Here is a 15,137-nt window from a genome sequence, read left to right as displayed (position 1 = left end):
TGTATTTAAAGGACACAGAAATTCTGGGTTTGTAGTAGGTCCAGATTTTTGGATCTGCAGTAGCTCATTTACTCCTTTTCCATCCACATCTTTTGAAAGTTGCTTCCTACACACACTTCTCTATTTTTATTCTAGCAAGAGATAGCAAAAAATTAAAGCAAACCCCAAAATTTTGTTGTAGTGAGTGGTAAATGGTCCCTGCTAACTGATGCCCTGCACAGAATATACAAATATAGTTGAAACAGATAAAGTTTTGTTTGATTTCTGAGATCTGCTCCTGTTGTGGGAATTAAAACAAATCTTTTGAAGATGCATGCTCTGCCCAATTGCTTGGGCTGAATTACTGAATCCAGGCAAAGAACCAATTTTACTCCCTGAAAAGCAAGGCTGACTGAATTTGTTAAAATGTTAATCATAGAGCAAGCCTGTGGGTCCCTGGGGCGAGATGCAATTAGAGTTAAAAGTTCACAGTATAGAAAGTTTTTTAACTGTCTAGTTTCACATCTTGACTGTAGGGAGAGGAGTTTCCACTGTACATTGAAGACATTGTTCTACAGCCTTTGCAAGTTGTTGGGTTCAGCTGCGAAGATTTTAAAAGCTGCTTTTGTTGGCAGCCTAAGACACATCCGTGACCTTATTAAAGTGGAAGTGAAAGCTCTCTTCTTTTTTTTTTCCCTTTTTTTTTTTTTTTTTTGCAACAGTAAATCTACTAATTTTACAGTCAGTTGAACAGCAATAGGTTAATTTGTTTAAAGTCTGCATTCACAAAGAAAATGTGAACTTCGCTGCCTTGAATACCCGAAACTACAGTGCAATATTTAAAGGGTAGAAACTATTACAACTTGCCCTAGAATGGTCCAAGCAGTTCCCTGTCACCTGCTTCTCAGCACAGGTGCTGACCTCCCTGTCTATTCTATCCCTCCTGACAGACTAGCAGCCAGGCTGGGGCTTTGTGTGCAACAGAGAGCGCTTTTCCAATGACTGGGCCAGTTTTCTTCAGCAACCACAGGAAGCAGAATAAAGAAAAGGTTAAGGGCCAATGCAAGGGTCAGAATGGGTTAAATTTAGTTAACATCAGAGGTTATAGCTTTTAACAAGAGCATGAAGGAAACTTATTTGAAGATGCAATTTGTTTCTTCTTTGTCAACCATTATTGTTTTTTGCTCTATTGATAGTGACAGCTTAACAAAGTTTTTATATGCCAGGGTTTTCATCCTTTAGAGGATAAAGAACTGTGATGCAAAAAAGAGATGCAGGTGGAAGACTTTATAAAGCCTCCATGATTTTCAAATTGAGGGTTGAAAGTAGGCTCCCTGCATGGCTAAGTCAAAAATAATTTGTAAATGTTAAAAAAAATACACATTATGGACAGAGGAACTGCCCTTTTTTTTTTCTCCAGTGTAGCTTGCCAAGAGTAGTGTTTCATTGGAACCCTTACAATCTGCCTGATTTTGTATGTATTTTTTTCCAAGGTAATCTTATTTTCTTTTTTATCAGTCTCTAAAGATGATCAAAGTCCAATGTCTTTAACAACAGTCTTCATCATTTCCCTTCAAGATATTTTAGTCTATAATGTGTGATGCTGGGATTTTTGTGGGTTTTTTTCTCCCAATTTAGTGAAGAAGCAGAAACTAGAAAATACACTCGGTGTAGCTGCAGTGTTAGGTTCTCAGTCAAATTCTTGGAATGCAAAATGAGGAAAGTTTAAGTCTTTCTAAAAATTATTGAAGAAAAATAATTTTTAATAGTTCAGTAGCATTTTTCACAGTTTTGTACACATTTGTACAGATCATCTTCTGCCAATTATTTTTTATCAAAATTAATAAAATCACTATTTTTTGGTTGTTTTATCCACATACAAAGTAAAGAACTGAAATGAAAAATTAATTAAGTCTGATAACAATTCATATGTACAAACAATGCATTTTGGTAGGTTTCTTTTTTCTTTTTGACATATTTTCCTCAAGGGCAGAAAAAAAGCTTATGTGATCATCCTGTCTCCCTGTCCATCTATCTCTCTGCAAGTTCTTTCAGCAGTTTTAATTGCTTGGACATTTCAGCCCAGTTTGGCAAAGAAATAGGAGCCTCAAAGATATTGTATATTTATAATGACTATATGTATTTCTGACAAGGTTTTTGAAAACAGTGAAGAGGCCTTCAAATTGGTGTCTTGTTCTGGCAGAAGGGTTCATCCAGCTGACCAGGCTGTATATGTGTGTGGGCTGCCCAGGTAGCACATAGGTCTTATCAGACCTGATTGTGGCCTTTCAGTACTTAAAGAGGGCTTGTAAAAAAGAGGAAAATTACATTTTACACTGGCAGATAGACATAGGGCATAGGGAATGGTTTTAAACTAAGAGGAGAGATTTACAGTAGACGTTAGGTAGAATTTCTTTACTCAAGAGGGTAGTAGAGCACTGGCACAGGTTGCCCAGAGAAGTTGTGGATGCCCCATCCCTGGAAGTGTTCCAGGCCAGGTTGGATGAGGCCCTGAGCAACACAATTTAGTGGGTAGCATCCTTACCCTTGACAGAGGGGCTGGAACTAAATAATCTTTAAGGTCTCATCTGACCCAAACCACTCTATAATTCTATGATGCCATGATCAGCTACAGTCCACAATGTCTTTTGCCTTGCCAACTGCTCAGGGGCTGCATGGGTGGTGTAGCCATAAGGCTGAGGGGGATCTTGAGATGGAAGAAGGAGCCAGAGCATTTTGATTGCAATTGAGAGGTGTAGGGAACATACTGGGGTGATTTAGATCTATAATCTTGGTATTTGATACTATAGGTCTCCTGTAGAAGGTAAGACTGGGAACTGACAAGCCTCAACAAATCAAGCATCTGTTATTTCAGTGCTCATTTGCTCACAGTAGAAATTTAATCTGATTTGCAGTGTCATTGCTATAGGTGTGACAAAGGCTTGAAATTTCCAATCCACTTGTTTATGTTAACTCAGGCTAGTGGTGGGTTCCCAGCTGTAGAGCCAAGAGCTGGTTTTGCTCTTCAGAGGGTTGGATTATGCCTTTCGGTGCATGTGACCACTTTGACTTTTCTGGAAGGGTTCTGTTTGGAATCAGTCAATATGAACTCTTTTGTTGGTGTATAATTGATTCTTCCCTAAGGGACAGCTAGCACATCAGGAGAAAGTCTGTGCAGGTCATTGATAGAAGCATTTGCACTGGTGTGTACAGGAAGCTGTAAAGACTCTTGACTGGCTAAGGACTAGAGAAGGGGAAGAGGGAGCTGGAGAAATACAGGGCCTTCTCTGTCCCCAAAGTTGGGGAAGGTGGCACAATCGGGCTCACCCAGTTGAGCTCAGCATATCCCCCTCTCTTTGGTCCACACAGGGGCAGCCTCTGATGAGGAGGTGACTTCGCAAGGTGAAATACAAATGAGAAAAAGTATGGATCTCCACAGCCCAGACAGACTGGCCTGGAAAAACACAACAAAAACTCCCACTTACTATTCTGCTCACAAGCTGCCACCAAAACTCAGCTGTGAGGAGAATAAGAGCATCTTTTTAAAAATGTAAAACTGTCTTTTTTTTTTTTTTCTTTTTTTTTTTCTTTTTTTCCTGAGCTGCTCTTACAGGCTTTAAAGCATTCATTTCAAAAGCTTCACAAAAGCAGCAGGCATCAAACAGCCCAGGCTGAGTGGAAGCTTGGGAAGGAGAATTGCAAAGTAAGTTGTGATGGTGATGGCTGCAGACACGGAAGCAAGGTTATTTGTTTGTTACAAGTCAGTGATCAGAGCTTGCTGTTAATGATGGAGCAGCAGAGAAGGAGAGCTAGAGCAGCCCAGTGAGCCCTGGATTCACACAGCCTAAAGTTCAGCTACGTCTTTCGTCTCATGCTTCTGTTGTCTGGGTGACTCTTGGATTGGGAGCCAGGAGATGTGAGTTTTGTCTGCAGTGCTGATGTGCCCTGTGACCTTGGACAAGTCTGTTTGCCTCATCTTTTTGCTCACTTAGAATCTTTCTCCCTTTTCCCTTGCAGTCTTTCCCTAATTATACATCTGGACCATGACTATCAGAATGCAGCTGTGCTCTCAGGTTAGGCATTGCTATTGTCTGAGTGAACCATAAAGAAATGCTGCACTGAGCACTTCATAGGACTCTCCTGTTATCTCAGTGTTTCACTGACAACCTTAATAAAATAAAAGACTTCAAAAGACTGAGTGCTCCTGCCTACTGCCCAACTGCCTGCTTTTTTTGTAGCATCTTGAACAAGAAAAAAGCATAAATTCTGATCGCTGGGTTGTCAGAAAATAATGATTTGTAGTATTTCATACTTCCTGATTATTGGTAACATATTTTTTGTTCCTGAAATCTCAGCAGTAACGTCAGTACTTCACAGTGCCTAATTTTCTTCAAAGCAGATTATAAACCAGCATGCTGCTATATATCTTACTTGATTTGGTCGGTTTTCCTTAATTTTGCTCTTTTGTGGAGCTGCAGTTCATGCGCGTGAGACTTGGGACAAAGTCTCCTTCAGAATTAATTACACAGTACCTCTGAAATCTACTCTATTTTATCCCCATAAGGATGGGGTCCAGTGCCAGGGTGACTGGCTCTGCAATGTGACCTCAGCAAATTTGAGTGTGGTCTTTAAGTTCAACTTGCCTTGTATACACTGCTCTACCTGGTCCAAGATGCCAACATCATATAAAAAACCTACTATGCTCTTGGGAAAAAAAAATTACATCCTTCAGCAACAAAGCATGCATACCAATAATCCATATCTGCCCTTGCATCTCCTTATGTTCCAACCAGAATTCAGACTGGATTCTTCCATGAGATCTGTAGGGAGACTCATCATCCAGAGTTCTGTGTTTCATGTTTTCCTACAGTGTCATGTCTTTTGTCTTTGTATCAGTTTTGCTCTCAGACAGCATCTACAGCAAACCTCTCACAGCTGTGTCAGCTTTCAGCATCCTGCATAAATTGTCTGATCCCAGAGTTTGCACAGTTGTGGTTCCAGATCCCACAGTGCATTACCTCATGTTTAACTTTGATACTCTCCCTCCCCTTTCCCTTCTGCCCTCCCTCCACATCATATAGGATTATAAGAACAAGTTTTTGGCTTCAGGAGAAAGGGCTGTCAAAGCAATTTAGTACTTTGTGATAGAAGTGCAGAATTGGAGAATAATTTGGGTTGGAAGGAACCTCAGGGGAGTCATCTGCTCCAATGATATACTAAGAATTTTGGACTGTGACCTCAACTTAGGTGAAAAAAACAACCCTTTACTTCTCTGTGAATCAGTTCAGGAATCGGCAGGACCTGAGTGATTCTACAATGCTATCCTTTTACATTCTAATGAAGGGTGGACACCCTTATGTATACATTTTCTTAGAAGCAATTACAGTCCTACTGTAAGCTCAGTCCACTTCAATATAAGAAAATAATCTGTATTTGATTAGAACATTGAAGACTTGTTAATAATTTTAAAGCACTTCAGTTGTGCTGAGGCAGCTCTGCATTCCAATCGATTTATATATTTATTTGGATTCATATGCCAGTGATGCTTACATGGTATTAGACCATAAGTTATCTACTTAAATTAAACAGGGATGATGGAGCCACAGAAATGAGTCATAATTTTTTCTTTAAAGAACAGCAAGAGGTAATTGTTTTTATAAGGAATTCAGAAACTAGCTCTGCATCAGAACATATAATTGGACTCAGAAATCAAATAAATTATTCCCATATTCAGCTAAGACCAAGTAACCATCAGACATAGATGGTGTTAGAAGGACTGAGCATTTATTCATCCTGTAAAGGCTCGCATACATTTATTCTGTTTAAATTTGTAGAAGGAAAATCATTCTGCAAAATATGATAATAAGAAGTTCTGTATTACTGACCACAACACTGTCTTTAAAAAAATCTGAATTTAATAATCTGCAGCTATATAGTGTTTCCCTATGTTCAGTGTAGTATAAATTTAGTGTCTGGCCCTAACAAGTAAGGGCATGAGCATGCACAGAGAAACTGAAGTTTCTTGTTTGTCTGCTTATTTACAAAGAAGTAGAGCAACAGAGCTGGAATAATTTTTTTAAGATGCAAATCTCATTAATCTGAACCAACATGTTTCAACATGTCTTTGAAAAAGATAAGAGTTCTTGTTAGCTATTTCATGTCTGGTTAAAAATAAAGTGGGAGAAATCACAGTATCTTTTCTGAAATGGCCAAAAAAGGGGAAAAGTTAAAAACAAGCCTAGAAACCGGGCCAGTTGGTGCTTTATTTAGTGGTTCTTTTTTCCATTAGCTCACCCTGCTTTTGTAAACTTTGGAGAGGAATGCTGTGTTATAACAGTAGCATTTGCTTTGCTTTTACAGTTCCATATGTGGATAATGAAAAACAACTGTAATTTGTGAGCTTGAAGTATAATTAACTGATGCCCTAAAAGGTAAACAGTTTCTTCTAATTATGTCAAAAAACCCAGTCATGAGCCAAGCAAAGTGATTTATATAGAGGAAATGTAACAAATATTTGAATAAATATATAGAGGCTGTCTCACTGTATTTTATTTTGTTTTAATTGTATTAATAATAGATCCTTTGGTATATTTATGATTAAAAAAAATACAGTATATAATGTAGCATTTAGGTGGAGCCAAAGAGGAGCAAAAGACAGGTTCAAGTTTTCACTCTATCAGCTTCATATCAAAATTTGTGATCTCTCATTGCTCCAGGCTAGGCATGTGAACCTAGTTTTCCACATTCCCACGTTCACTAAGTGACAGTGGGAAAAACAGAAAAAGCATCCAGAATTTCCAAATTTGGATGTTGTCAGTGAAATTAAATAATTAGCTTTTGGTTGGCAATCAGTATGTTTTTGTACAGTGGACAAAGCTACTGATCTTTTCCTCTTGAACAGATTTTGTTGAAGTATAGAGCCAAATTATTTGGTATGGAAATGCCCTGAGGCTTTTCATCCCTTCTTTGCCCTCTTCAGGCTGGGTTTTCTAGCTGAACTAAATTTCATTAAGTACACCAATTACTAATTTCAGTAATTTGTGCCTCAGTAGTTAAGCTGAACCCTAAAAAGAGTAAAATAGAAATAGAAATAGAAATAGAAATAGGAAAATTTAAGTTGGAAGGGACCTACAGCAATCATCCAGTCCAACTTCTTCAGGGCTGACCAAAAGTAAAAGAATGTTATTAGGGGCATTGTCCAAATGCCAGTTGATCACTGGTGGACTTGGGGCATCAGCCACCTCCCTAGGAAACCTGTTCCAGTGTTTGACCACCCTGTGGTGAGTCAACCCACTCAGCTCAAAGGATCCCTACTCTGAGTTTCTCTGAATATTCAGAATAGCATGTCCCCATGGAAATGGGCTTTGTTTGGGACACAGTTCACTGGGACAGAAGGGGGACAATATTCCAGACAGGACATATATTTTCAGAAAAAAAAAATAAAAAGAAAAGCTGTTCAGTTTTAACTTGAAGTTTTCCTTAAAAACAGTTTTGGTGGAAAATTTGGACAACCCATAGATAATAACTGCTCACAAAGTTTGCCAGGAAAAAGTGCAGAACAACATTGTTTATTGACCATATAAGCACTTGTCTTTGTTGAAGACTATATGGGTTGGAAATATCTGCTGTAGACTGAACAAATGTAGAGTCCTAGGGTGGTGTTAGTTCAGTCACTGGAATTGCATAATGTCATTTGCATAATCACTCCTGTAGCAGTAACTACTCGATACCTCTGCAGTTACGGTGGTAGTTTTGTTGAATGCATAAAAAAGGAATTAAAGAACCTGCTTCTCCTCCCCTCCCGGTTCCGTGTTGATAGGAGAAGGCCCATTATCTGGGGCAGGCACATGGGGATGTGCACTTCAGCAGAGGGTTATGATCTGTGTTCATTACATGCAAATTTGCTGGAGCATTAATCTGCTAGGCATTAACATAATATCAGTTGGTGCCTCGGAGTAATTCTCATCTGATCTAAAACATTCCTCGTGTAAGCAAAACAGTTTGCCTACATAGAGAAATTATGAACTAACCATATCAAAATCAGCAAATGGAACCAGAGTTGAATATGACCTGATTATATGTGCAAAGCCCCACTGCCTTACAGGCAGTTTATTCAGTTAAATAATCAAATTAAACAAGATAGTCCTAAATACATCTTGCTTAACTTGATTACTTAAATAAGCAGCCATCTGGCATGAATGACACAGATTAAGTTCTTCCTTAATTTTTTCTTCTTTTCATTTTTCAACACGAGAATTGTTTTGCACCTTGTGCTTATTTCATGTTACTTCTCTGCTGGAGTATCTTCACATAGAGATTGGGGGCAGAAGTTAATAGATATTATTACACAAGTACAAGCTGAACTCACTGTCTCTGCAACTTGATATTAATCAGCTGAAAGGAGTACATTAGCAACCCTATTTATACAATTACTTAAGCCACAGGAGAATCAATTTGTTGCTAGAGGAATACAGCTGAAATTTGTCAGTATTGGAAGGCAAGGAAGTGCAAGTGAAAATCCTAGCAAGTTTAAGTTATCCAGTTCCCTATTTGAAGTCAGAGAACTGATTTCATTTGAAGTATTTTTGTCTCATTGAAAAAGAAACACTTTTTGCTAGTCTTTATTAAATAGAAAATGCTTTGGGGTTAACAAAGCTTTACTTAAGGTCTAATTCTGTATGTTAGAACTGCTTTACACATAGGGACTGTCCTACTGACTTTGAAGGTGTAAATGGCTTGAGAAAAGTTACATATGCAGAGTGTTGAAGAGGTGGGACTGCTGAGGGGCTCATTGGCATGTACCTGCACAAATCCTTGCTTAGAGCCTTGGATAGTTATCGTTACGAGGGTTGTTACTACAGAGAAATTAGTGAAAGCAAATGATGTTTAATTGGAGTGGAATTTTTTACAGTGACCTTATATAGTCTCTTGCTTACAAATATGTGCTGTGCTCTGCAGTGTCTGGAGAAGAGAGGATCCTCAATCCTGAGGATCACACTTGTGTAATCCATGGATAGTATGACCAGCAGTTATTCCTCTCTCTTGAGGATGCATGCCTGTGAGCTTGAAATAGTTCCCAGCACAAGCATCAGTTCTGACATTTGGGTCTCTAAACATTCACTTTTACCAAATGCTTTCAGATCCCACTCCCTTTTGTTATGTGACTTTGGAAAGCCCACGTGCGTGGGTATTGCTGTGGTATTCTCCCCATGCATGTCCTGGGCCTGTCAGCTGGATAATGTGCCCTTCTCCCAGCTGGATTTTGCTGTGACTGATCTGGCTATTGCCATTCCTCTCCCAGCTGCTCCCCTTTTGCAGGTGGAGGGCTGTCCATGTGGAAAGGTTTTGGGCAATGCTGGCAGTTACAGCTGTACTTGCACTTATGCCTCAAGAGTGTGATGAAGACGAGTTGTTGAAATTCTTTTTTGTTTCTATCCACATGCAGCATAAGGTGAACTTCTAAAAAAGGAAAAAAAAAAGTGAGATGCTCAGGGTGGGCAACTGTGTGTGCTGGCAAGGTGGCTGTTGTGATTTAACCCCAGCTGGCAGCTAAGGACCACACACCTGCTCGCCCACTTCACACACACCCTCTCTCTCCCACACACACACACACTCTTCACCCGTGGGATGGGGAGAGGAGTGAGGCAAGAAAAGAAAATAGAACTTGTGGGCTGAGATAAGAACAGTTTAATAATTGAAACAAAATAAAATACAATATAATGATAATGCTAAATCTATTAATAATAGAAAGGGGAGGGAGAGAGGATGATAAAACTCAAGAAATACAAGTGATGCACAACACAACTGCTCACCACCCACTGGCTGATGCCCAGCCTGTCCCTGAGCTGCAGTCAACCCCATTCCCAGCCAACACAGCCCAGGTAATAAACTGAGTATGATGCTCCATGGTATGGAATAGCCCTTTGGCCTGTTTGGGTCAGCTGTCCTGGCCATGCTCTCCCCCAGCTTCTTGTCCAGCTGCTCACTGGCACAGCATGTAACACTGAGAAGTCCTTGATGTAGGGTAAGCACTACTTAGCAACAACCAACACATCACTGTGTTATCCACATTATTCACACACTGAATCTGAAACAGAGGGTTGTATCAGCTACTAAGAAAATGAGCTCTGTCCCAGACAAAACCATGACACTGACTCAATGAGAAGTTAAGATTCCTGGATTTAGTGTTTGTCCCCTCTTACCCCAAGACCTTTAAAAGTAAATTTATTTCTCTATACTGCCATTTCCCCTCTCACCTGTTGCCTTGTTGGGTTAGCCAGCAGGCTCTCCCAGGAGTTTTCACTGTGTTTTACTTGATGTTCATAGTGACCTTCATCATAGGGACACACACCTGCCAGGGCCTCAAAAAAGACTGTCCATCAACTGAACCACAGTTCCCTGACTGCACAGCTGCTCCTAACCTGTGGGACACACAAGGAAAATCTTTTAATGCACACCTCAATGAAAAAGGTTCATGCTAAGGCTGCTGATTGGTTCTGTCACACCAAGGGCTTACCATGTTCACCCCTGGCTCACCTCTCAGGAGGAGCTGGGCGGATCAAGATAACTCTGTGGTTTTGTTCAAGTCCTATCCAGCCAGGGTCTTCACACAAGCAAGCAGGAAAATATCCTGAGCAAGGATATCTGTAGAAAAGAAACTGAGTAGGCATTGCTGTGGTAAATTCAGTTTCCTTTTCTTAGGTCAAAATATACTTGGTGACACAGAGTTATGTAGGAATCGATAACTAGAAGACTCTTGTTCCTTCTGGTTTATCAGTTTCAGAAGATTTCTGCCATACTTTGAACATTTTTTTCCACCTACAGCAAAGATACCAGTATGGAAGGTAAATAAAATGGCAGGTTTACCTCATTCCAATGTTATTCTGAATTTAGATTTTAATATGAATGTAAGAATGAGATGTCCTTTCTATTATTTAGTTAGAATAACCTTTCCTCCTCCCCACCCTGCACATAAACACACCCACTAGTGCTGTTAGTTGTAGTAATTAGCTCAATGTGCTAATGACAGTTTCCAGGGAAAATGCTGACAGGACTAATTAATGGGTGAATTTCACTTAAGTAAATGTATGGGCAATTTTCTAAATGCAGATGGCATGGTCCACCCTAACAGGGGCCCAGCCTAGAGTTACTTAATACACCAAGTGTCTGGGGAAAGTGGCTAATTTGTGATGTGCTTCATGATACTGTGTAGGGTTTGCATGGCGAGGTTTTGGTAGTGGGGGCCCATGGGAGTGGTCCATGAGAAACTTCCAGAGGCTTATCCAGTGTCCATCTGAGCCAAAGCCAGCCAGCTCCAAGGCAGACCTGACGCCCATCAGTGGTGGCAGCAGTGCCTCTGGGTTAACACAGTTAAGAAGAGAGAAAAAAGATGTTGGGCAGAAGTAAACAGCAAGCAGGGAAGCGGAACAGCTCTGCATACACCAAGGCCGGTGAAGAAGAAAAGGCAGAAGGTGCTCCAGGCATCAGAGAAAAGATTCCCCTGCAGCCTGTGGTGAAGACTGTTGTGGAGCAGAGATCCACCTGCAGCCCATGGAGGGCCCCACACCAGAGCAGTGGGTGCCCCAGAGAAGGCTGTGACCTGTGGGAAGTCTGTACTGGAGCAGGAGCTGTGATCCCACAGAGGACCCACACTGGAGCAGCCTGTTCCTGAATGATTGCACCCTATGGGAGGACCCATGCTGTAGCAGTTTGTGAAGAACTGCAGCTTGTGGGAAGGATTCACATTGGAGGAGTTCATGGAGAACTATCTGCTGTGGGAGGGATCCCAAACTGGAGCAGGGGAAGAACTGGAGGAGTACTCTCCCTGAGAAGGAAGCAGCAGCAGAGACAAGGAGAATTGACTGCAGCCCCCATTCCCCAACTCCCTGAGCCACTTGTGAGGGGGAGACAGAGAATATCAGGAGTAAGGTTAGGCCCAGGAAGAAGGGAGGGGTCAGGGGAAGGTGTTTGAAGATTTGTGTTTATTTCTTATTATCCTGTTCTTCTTTGTTTGATGATAAACTATTTCCCGCCCCCCTCTAGCTGAGCCTTTTTTGCCCGTGACAGTCACTAGTGAGTGATCTCTCCCTGCCCTTATCTCAACCCATAAATCTTGTGTTATATTTTCTCTCCCCTTCCCAGCTGAGAAGGGTGATGACAGAGCAGCTTTGTTGGACACCTGGCATCCAGCCCGGGTCAAACCACCAGATACTGATTAGAAGAGAAATGATGCTGATACTTGCTTTCCAATGCATTATTCATTTCTCAGTAGTATGGAAATGCGATGTCCTTTTTTATGTTCACCTTTTCCAGACCTGTCCGTTGAATCATGAGGAAGGAATGAACGTGCAGTGTCATTAGAGCAGCCTCACATGTTTCTTCCTGCCAGCCTGCACCTCCCAGTCATAAGGTTTATTTTGTGTCATAAAAGGAAAAGAGTAACAGGACACTCACTTTCGCTATAACAGAAGCTAAGAGTGTGACATACACTAAAACATTTGTTTGCAACAATCAATCCTGCCCTCGCAGGTCCAAGGAGACTTGGACCCTCCTCCTGATGTTTGCTGGCTCTTTTGTTCTGAGCTCCTCTGTAAACATGCTATTTAGTGACTTGATTTTGTCATGCAAGATTCCAAATCTCCTTATGAGGACAGAAAAGCAATGTTCTTACCTGTCAGATCCCAGCAGAATTCAGGATTTTGCGATTTGGTTTCCTTCTGATGGGAGTAATCGGCAAATGAATAAATTGTGGATTAATTTTTTCTTTTTTACCACACCCTTCTTGTTAATGCACAGATGCTGTTCTGTGAACAAAGATGGTCACAAACAAAAGCACCTTCTCTTGCTAAGTGCTCAAGACAGCTGCCAGTGTCCCAGGAAGCAGTTGTATGTGAAGAATCAATTCCAGTGAGAGACCCAAGGGCAGAGAACAGTGCTTGACATCTGTGACAGTGATCCTGAAAGGAAAGGGAGGGGCATGGGAATGAGTCTTGGGAGAGAGAGGCCCCTGACAGTGGTCAGGGTGGATGTTTACAGAAGGATGTACTGACAGAGTATGTGGTGTTTCTTCCTTGATGTACCCTTTTGGCTTTTGTGTGCATACATGTTTGTACTTACATATCCATTCCTGTTAGTGGAAATGTGTATTTCTATTTTTTCAAGCTAAAAATTGCATTGCCTTCTTTTTTGTTGTTGTTGTTGTCTTTTTTTTTTTTTTTTAAGAGTTTGATTTTTTCCTTATGCTATTTGTATTTTATCAATTTTACAACTCATCTGTTCCTTTGTGTAGCTCATATCTTGTGGCAATTGCCAAATTTAAGTATTTTTCTGTTCCTTTCAAAACCTGTTCTTTGAGAAGCAGCAAATAGCCATTCTATTTTGTTTTCTCAACGTTATTAATAATTTATTAATAATTTTATTAGTAATTTATTAATAATGTATCAATATCAGTCTTCTCCTTTTTTGTAAATTTCAGTGTCCTCATATTTGTAGTCACTTCCCATTAAAGTAATTCCATAGCTTTAATATCCTTATCTCATCATTTGTCAGCTCTAGCACATGCTTTTAGGGTAGTGAGACAGAGCTGATGGAATATCCAGGGTCTGAGTACCTCCATACCAGAGCATGATGGTGTTTTCTGTTTCGCTGTCTCTTTGCTTCCTGATAACTCCTGACATCATATTTACCTTCTTGACCACCACTGAGTAATGAGCTGTTATTTTAGAGGGCTGTTCAAAGATCTCTTCCCTGGTGATAATACCTAATTTAGAGCCCATCACTGAGCATCCATAGTTAGGATTGTTTTCCCTCATGCACATTACTCGGCATTTTTCAGTGTTGGATTTCATCTTGTGTTTTATTCTCAAAGTCACTGCACAGCATAAAATCCATCTGCAGCTCTTCATACCCAGTTGTCATTGTTCCTCGCAGGCAATTTTGCCAAATCAGCAAATTTTGTCACCTCATGATTCACCCCTTGTCCAAATCACTTATGAAAATCTTGGCCAGCACAGCTCCCCAGTGTTTATCTCCTTCACTGTGAAAAACTGTCTCATCTTTTTCACCTTTTGTTTCACATCTTTTAACCACTTCAGATTAGTCATTAATCCTCACAGGAGGATCTTTCATGACAGCCCCACTTCTGTAAGTTTCTTCATGAGGGACCTGAGTGGGAGCTTTTTGGAGAAAAGAAGAAAATTAAACAGGTAATAGCACAAAGTTCCTTGTGCACAGAGGGAAAAGTACTTATGAAGGTGGGTGAAGCAAAGCTCCAACTGGCCTTGTTGTACCTGAGGTAAGATGAAAGCGAGGAGGGAATGAAGTATCCAAGGCAAATCTTTGGACGTAAAGATGCTCCATGTAGACAGGATGCTCTCCGAGGCAGACAGAAAATCTCAGTTCTTGTAGAGTTTCAGACTCTGGCTGAAGAAAGCCCTAAGATCCATGTTTTAAATCATACTTTTGAGCAGTCAGTGCAAAGTCCACAGGCTCCATTAACAGCAGTTGCAACTCTGAATATTTCATATGTCAAGTTCTCCCATATCTATCCTGACCAAAGATAGCATTGGCCTAGCCTGTGATGGTCCCCATGAGCAACCCAGATCATATCTTTGAGCAGCACCTGCATAATAATTCATTTCATGTCCCTCATTTTAGATAGAAAATTATCTTTCTCCCAGTTAAATCTGATATTAATTGTCATTTATTACCACAAATTATTGCAATTAGAGATGGCCTGCCACTAATGGGCTCTAAGAAAGTGAACTGATGTTTAATTCAAGCTGCCATTTCATGATTTAGTCATGACTTGCTTGTGTCCTTCAGGCCAGTGGCAAAGGTGCTGTGCAAAAGGGTCTGTCTGGAGAGTTTGGTCAGCTCCCCAGGTGGGAATGAGGCTCCGGGGTGCAGTTCATCACCCTGGTACACCTGGTGGAGGAGAAGAGGATTTATTTCTTACCCAAAAGGGCACAGCAGTGTGAGCAGATAGGCCCACTGAGGAAAGAGCATCAGCTCTTCTCTGATTCTCCATGGACTGCAAGGGCACAGCTGCCTCACCGCAGTCTGCATGATAGGATGCAGGGGAATCTCAGGGCTGGCACCTGGAGCACCTCCTCTCTCTCTCTTTCTTCACTGACCTTGGTGTCAGCAGAGCTGTTTCT

This window comes from Zosterops lateralis (assembly GCF_965231275.1).
Source record: "Zosterops lateralis genome assembly, chromosome: 2".
Lineage (NCBI taxonomy): Eukaryota > Metazoa > Chordata > Aves > Passeriformes > Zosteropidae > Zosterops > Zosterops lateralis.
Note: the sequence above shows the minus strand (reverse complement) of the source record.